The following is a 7,453-nucleotide window of genomic DNA, read 5'->3' as shown; positions in this document are numbered from 1 at the left end:
AGTCAAAATGACCAAAACCGGGAAGCCCTGACTCTGTCCCTTCCCCCTGACTGGCTGTTGGGTGGAAGCTCCATTTCTGGTATTGTGGGGAAGTCCAGGCCAGACTAGCTGGAGCCTTCCCAGGGATTGCTTGTTGTGGGTACACCCTTGGGGTGGGACCTGGGTGAATGGAGTGTGCGACCAATATGCACTTCTTGTTGTGGATGTCTAGTTTCTAGTATTTGAGCCCTGCCCACAACTGGCATGAATGCAGTGTGTAGTGTTGAATGGCTGGGTACTTGTCCCAATCCACATTCCTTGTTGTGAGTGTCTGAGAGGGAGGAGAATGGCCTTAATGCAAAGTGTGCCTGATTGGCTGCCTGACTGCATGAATGCCCTTCTGAGTGATTGCTTGCCTGAGTGTGACCCAGCAGAATGAATGAGAGACCAACTAGTATAACTGGGGACCTCTCACTGCTGGAAATTGTTCAGGAGCTGAAGTCTAAACTGACTCTTAATCTCGAAGCCGAGCCTAAGGAAGAAGTTTAACCGCTGTTACCTTTGCTGCAATCCGAAAAGCGGCCGTGCTGTCGAAACTGATCCAAGAGAGGACCTGGTTAGGAGACCTCTTCCCGAGCTACGAGGGACCATCGAGCACCGCCAAATCTTCGCCGAAGCGCCCTGGAAGCCAGCCCCCGAAGGACTGTCAACCGAAGACTGGGAACGCTGAGGAGAACGAAGTGAAGCACCCCGACATCAGCACCGCCAAATCCATTACCGTCGACCAGGGTTTGGAGAATTGCTGTAACCGCTGGTGGCCCCTCAAAGCCGTGTTGCCCAAGAACAGGAACCGCTTGATGCCGAGCCGCCGACGACCGGAGCCGCAATGCTCCACTTTTGCCTAAGACAATTTGAAGTCACAAGCGCTCTCGCCAGCACCGCTGATTGCTTTGTACCGCCAGAGAAAGTCAAGGCCTGCTGACGCACCGAGGAGCATCCACCGGTGGGTTTCCCGCCACCAGAAGACTACAGAGACGCCGAAGAACCAACACGCTAGCTGGGCCAAAGTTCTTCATTCACTCTTTGCGGTCCCGAACTAACAACCCAGAGGTGCCCCACACGCCTCATCCTCGCAGGACGTCTCATATAGATCGCCGATGAGCACCGCCTGGATTGACGCTGCGGCATTTGATTGCTCGACTTCGCTACTGCATAGAGAATCGTGGCTGGGGTCCTATGTGTTCTCCATTGCCATATAGAGAACAGGAGTACAGATAACCCCCTCCAGTCTTTACATAAGCCTAATAGTATATGGCACACTTGCCTTGCTTTCAGCCCATTTGTGTTAGTCTGCCATATCCCACATTTAGCCTAATAGTATAAGGCAGCCTCGCCTTGCTTTCAGCACATTTGTGTTTGTTAGGCAGAAACCTGTGCAGTTCCCTCTGGGACCACTGCAAAAGATTTAAGACTACAGGTGTTTGGCAGTGAACCCACTTGGTAGCAGTCTGTACCACCCAGATTTACCTGGTAGCTGTGGCTGAGCAGTCAGACTTCCCTCAAGAAGAGTTAGGCAGTATATAAAGCATACATAATAGGTACAGAGGCACAGTAGTACAAGCAAACACTGACCAGAGCTAGGTGTAAAAGTATATAATTATTTATTTAAAAGACACACTCATAAATTACACTAGCACAGAAAAGGTAAGTAAGTCAAAACACAGTCACTATTACTTATATGTACATCCCTAGTTATTTGTTGGACAAGTCTAAGTTAACACCACTTATTTCCAAACAGAGGTGAGCGCTTAACGTTAGATGGCACTCCAACAAGTTAGTTAAAAAGGGAGGGGAAAAGGCAGAAGTAATGAAAACAGCAAGGTAAAACACTTTTCAGAGATTCACAGTAAGTTTAGAAAGGCAGTCTATTGCGGAGCAAGGAAGTTCGGTTGCCAGGCCCACTCTAGGGAAAGCCAGGCGAAAAGATGTCTAAGATCACACAATGTCACAAGTCTTTACAGGTGAGTAGGAAAGGTTTTACTAAGTTTAGAAAAGTTAGTTAGGGTGTCCCAGGCTTACCCAGGTTCGAGAGCCGAGGGCTAAATCTACCCCGTACAATCGGTGGCAAGGGAAGCTGGGCGGAACACGGTACCTTTAAAATGGAAAGGATCCTCCAGCGGTGGCAGTTGTTCCTGGTAGTGGGTGCAAGTCGCGGCGTCGTCCAGAGGAAGAGAAGATCTCGACGTGGAGGAAAGCTGAAGGTCGTTGCACTACCAGGGAAGAAACCAGCCGTGGAGTTTTCCGGTTAAAAGGATGTTACCCCTCTTTCGCGGTTGAGGTAAAAAGTGGTATCCTGGTTGCCGGGGTGCTTGGCACAGGCAAGGCGGCCACGAGATGCTTCAGGGAGGCGAAAAGAAGGCAGAAACTGGTTGCCCCCACCAGTCAAGGGAAGAAGACTCTCCCGGCTGGAGATCTCCTCTGTCGTTAGGAAAAGTGGTGAGACGGTTCCGCAGGGCTCCACCGGTGGTGTCGTCTTGGCAGGTCGGCTCGGCTTCTCCCTCTTCGGCTTCTTAGGTCCTGTGGCGACTTCTGAAGAACCAGTCCCAAAAACCCTGCTTTTATGCAGCAAACCCCCATTCATACAGCCTAGCTGTCACTCAAACATGCTAAGTGGTGAGCGGGGCGGCTCACCACTTGGGCCAATCACACCAGAGTGCGACATGAGTTGGCAAGGCAACTCAGTCCAGGGTGCCTAACCCCCTCCCACACCCCCTGTGGTACCCAGACAGAATGGCACCACTTTGGAGGGCTTCTGTGCAGAAGCCCGCCAAAAGTGGAACAAAGGCTCGACTCGGGTTCAGGGTTACTGAAGTGAACCTAGATGCCATTTTGGCAGCGAGTTCTGGCAAAAAATCCCAACCGGTGAATTTATATTAAATAAATAAACCGGCGGTATCTTTAGCATTGCACCAAAAAGTGGTGCATTAAAATCAATGGGAAATCCCATTGGGAAATATTCCGGTGGAATATTTCCGTGGTATCCACTGCCACCAGCCAGAAACTCGGCGAGGGGGGATGGGACAGTACCCCCTCGACAACAGACCCAGGGGCAATCTAATTGCCCCTACCAGTACTTCCACAGTATGATGGTTTGTACTGGTTAAGTTCCTAAGTTAAGACTAGTAAAGTCAATGGTGACTTTACAGACCCAGGGAGACAGTAGTCAGTCCCAGGGTGTGGAGTCTATGTTTGGGGGTCGCTATGACACCCCTGTGTTACTGCACTGAGGTTGCTGTGTAACACACATTCAAAAACCAATGATAGCCTATGGGGAAAAAATACCCCATAGCCCGTAAGCACATAGCAAGTCACAGAAACACTCTCAAGTCATGTCCAAGAGTGAGGGTAAAAGAGTCTCACTCTTGGCAGGAGAAAAAAAGAAACCCCAAAAATCCAGCAAAGCTGCTGGGGGACTCACTAGGTTAGGAAATTCAGCCTAAACAGAGAATTCTCCCTAACAGTGTTAGTCAGCCGTATCCCACATTTAGCCTAATAGTGTAAGGCAGCCTCACCTTGCTTTCAGCACATTTGTGTTAGTCAGCCGTATCCCACATTTAGCCTAATAGTACAAGGCAACCTCGCCTTGCTTTCAGCTCATTTGTTCTAGTCTGCCATATCCCGTATTTAGCCTAATAGTATAAGGCTGCCTCGCCTTGCTTTCAGCACATTTGTGTTAGTCAGTCATATCCCGCATTTAGCCTAATAGTATAAGGCAGCCTCGCCTTGCTATCAGCCCATTTGCGTTAGTTCGCCATATCCCACATTTAGCCTAATAGTGTAAGGCAGCCTCATCTTGCTTTCAGCACATTTGTGTTAGTCAGCCGTATCCCACATTTAGCCTAATAGTATAAGGCAGCCTCGCCTTGCTTTCAGCCCATTTGTGTAAGTCAGCGATTTAATACGAGTAGAAGAGGGCAAATAAAACTAAGTTAAAATATAAAGCTAAAAGCAAGGGTGCAAATATTCAATGTGGTGGAAGTAATATAAGTAAAAACACAATGATGAGCAGCAGAGTAAGCACAATAAATACACAAGTGAAAGAGACAACCGTCCGATATTTTGCAGGACGGTCCCGGTTTAGTGAGTTGGGTCCCACATTTCGCACAGAGCCTGCCCGGGGCTGTTAAAGGTCCCGATTTACCTCCTATGCAGAAGGATAAGTTCTCCAAAGCCTTAATTCCCAGCTGAACGCCACACGTTTTCGTGTGATCGTTCACACCCGTGGAAAGCACAGCCACTGAGGTTTGCTTTGTGTTACCAAAGCATGACAGAAAGATCTAGTAAAGGTTGTGTCCAGGCACCCAGTGCCTGGAAGGACTAATGTTCCTTAGGATGTGCAAATGCTGACTGATAATAGGACGGAAAGATAACAGTGCAGGCTGTGGGAAATAATGCTTCCTGATGACGCCCTCACACTGCAGTACATTTCATTTCACTCTGGATACAGGTTTAAAATCCCAATGAGTTTTCTTTTTAGATTCACATATTTGTCCAGGCTGCTGCTGTAATTTTGCATTCAGGATGAAGATTAGAGTTATAATCATATTCTTTTGCTGTCACGTTTGTATGACAACATACTGTCAGGTTCGACTCATTACATAACTTTACATTGCAATAAAATGGATTATTATTTGTGAACCCCAAAATGTAACAAGTAATGATATGAATTAAAGGTGGGAAGATATTTGATCAAATGCTGCTTACATGGCACACTGGGCCTAAATGCGGGTTTCACAACTTAGACAAAGTGTGTGATCCTGGGCAAATGTTTAGTTATCTGCTCTCATTGTTGGCTAGACTGGAGTTGCTACAAGTGCAATAAGTGACCATGTATGCATTGCACAGCAGAAAGTGGTTTGCCTCTTAGTTTACACATGGAAACTTCTTTTAATTTCAATCCCAGGGAGCACGTGTGTGGTGGTGCGTCCCACACTGTGTGATAATCACCAGTGGCAGGGACAGTGTTGCCCAGATGCGGGAGGGGGGTGGGGGGGCTCTGCAGGCACGCGCCAGCATCTGCTGCAGAAAGGACCACACCGCAGCCAGGAAAAGAGGCGGAGAGCATGCGCAATACTAAGTGTTCAGCTTCTGAGCGCGCGCAGTACCAGGGATGCGGCTGCTGAGCATGCGCAATACTAAGTGTTCAGCTTCTGAGCGTGCGCAGTACCAGGGGTGCGGCTGCTGAGCATGCGCAAAACTAAGTGTTCAGCTTCTGAGCATGCGTAGTGCCTGGTGTTCGGCTTCTGAGCATGCGCACTGGAGGGACGCGGCGCACCGCATGTCCTGTCCGTTGCCTGTGGGGCAGAGGGCCGGGTTCGGAGGTGAGAGGTTTAATATTCCCCGTTCTAGCTTTTATTCTTAGTTTGGGGCTGATATATCCGCTTCGCGTTCACCAAGTTTCAGGACAGAGCGTGTCTGCCTCACATACCTCTTCTTCATATGTTCACACTCCTGCTCCCCCTTCGCTGGCCGCTCCTGAGTCCTGCCCTTGACCGCTCCTGCCCCCCCCCCCCCTTGGCCGCTCCAGCTCCCTCCTGGCCTCTCCCCTTGGCCGCTCCTGGCCTCTCCCCTTGGCCGCTCCAGCTCCCTCCTGGCCACTCCTGGCCTCTCCCCTTGGCCGCTCCTGCTCCCCCTGGCTGCTCCTGGTATCTCCCCTTGGCCCTGACCGCTCCTGGTATCTCCCCTTGGCTTTGGCCGCTCCTGGCCTCTCCCCTTGGCCGCTCCTGGCCTCTCCCCTTGGCCGCTCCTGGCCTCTCCCCTTGGCCGCTCCTGGCTTCTCCCCTTGGCCGCTCCTGGCCTCTCCCCTTGGCCGCTCCTGGCCTCTCCCCCTGGCCTCTCCCCTTGGCCGCTCCTGGCCTCTCCCCTTGGCCGCTCCTGGCCTCTCCCCTTGGCCGCTTCTGCTCTCCCCTTGGCCGCTCCTGGCCTCTCCCCTTGGCCGCTCCTGGCGTCACCCCTTTGTCCACTCCTGGCGTCACCCCTTTGTCCACTCCTGGCGTCACCCCTTTGTCCACTCCTGGCCTCTCCCCTTGGCCGCTCCTGCTCCCCCTGGCTGCTCCTGGTATCTCCCATTGGCCCTGACCGTCCTGGTATCTCCCCTTGGCCGCTCCTGCTCTCTCCCCTTGACCGCTCCTGCTCCCCCACTGGCCACTCCAGCACCCACCTGGCAACTCTTGGCCGCTCTCCTGCTCTCCCCTGGCCACTCCTGTTCGCAGTATCCTGACTCTGGGCACTCATCCGATGCCACTTGCTAGCTGCCCAAAGGTGGCATCTCTTGGGTCGATGAAGAACCCTCACATTTCAAGGGCCTGGAAACCCTTTATTGCGCCCATAGGAGGGTGCAGCTTATTTATCATTCATCAGCGTAACTGCTCGATTCTCTTGTTATTATTGATAAATATTCCCAGCTACATATATTCATCTACTATTTTGGCTGGGAAGAGACAATTGAGGACAGAGCAGACTGCGGAGGTGTTTGCCAGCCAGAGTATGTCCAAGTGCAAGTGTTCCACCTAAAACATGCGTGCTATACAACGTGGGCAAGAGGAGACCTAGTTGCACACATACTTGCCTTCCTGATACTTTTGTTCCACATTGATGTTTCTTTTCAAAGCACATTTTCCTGTACACATTTTGTAATAGACTGAGGGCAGGCATTAGGTTTATTAGTTTAATTGATTATTATTTCTTGACACGACTGAGGATCGTTGACTTTTTCTTTAGATTGTAGAGGTGAGCTCCCATCTTAGTCATAGGTCCAGATAGGAGTTACTCCACCCTTTACACAGAAAATAAAGGTTTTGAAAACTGTTCATATTGTGTTAGTGTCTACTTGCGATACCATGTCTTCCTCACAGTGCGTTGCTCTCCAGCTGACAGCTTTGTTTTTCCAGTCACAACTACCCATAGGGATCTTTCTCTGGCTCTCAGTTGTACTACATTTAAACTCTAAAGGGAGTTCTTCTGAACCATTGAGCTTCCCAAAAGGACTAGACTGCTCACTTCGGTTTACCGGAGTGATGTTCATCCTCGCAGTACTCTTTCTCATCTCAGTACATGGGTTAAAACATATTAAGTCAATTACTGGTTTGCTTTTTACTCTGCATGAACAAATTAGTTGGATAGGTCCTATCAGTCGCATCAGGGTCGATGGAAGGGGAATTTAATTCCTGAAAAGGGGTTAAAGAACTTTCAGTGTTGTTATACTGCTTCTCCTGAAGATGGTTGTTTCCGGTTCCATAACAGGCTTCCTTTCCCAGGGGATCCTCCCGCTGTCCCCTCCCTCCCCCACAGCCCCCAGGTGGATTATTGTACTATGGACTGTGAGGAACTCATGGTGACAACAGTAAGAAAGACACACGTGATCACAGTTCAAGGGTGTTTATTTAACTGTATGCAGGGTGGAAAAACTCCTAAT

The 7,453-nt window shown here is 50.1% G+C and overlaps 1 protein-coding gene across 1 annotated transcript in view; it reads left to right on the top strand.

The window, feature by feature from the left end:
- The first annotated feature begins 5,275 nt into the window (after positions 1-5,275).
- The window catches only part of LOC138452935 (zinc finger protein 84-like), a 52,776-nt gene continuing 50,598 nt past the window's right edge, over positions 5,276-7,453 (top strand). Inside the window, exon 1 of the mRNA XM_069605297.1 lies at positions 5,276-5,360. The gene's annotated coding sequence lies outside the window, so the exon portion shown is untranslated. The remainder of the gene's footprint in view (positions 5,361-7,453) is intronic.

This window comes from Ambystoma mexicanum, chromosome 4p (assembly GCF_040938575.1).
Source record: "Ambystoma mexicanum isolate Mex_15411 chromosome 4p, UKY_AmexF1_1, whole genome shotgun sequence".
Taxonomy (NCBI): domain Eukaryota; kingdom Metazoa; phylum Chordata; class Amphibia; order Caudata; family Ambystomatidae; genus Ambystoma; species Ambystoma mexicanum.
Note: the sequence above shows the minus strand (reverse complement) of the source record. Positions and strands in the feature narration are given on the sequence as shown.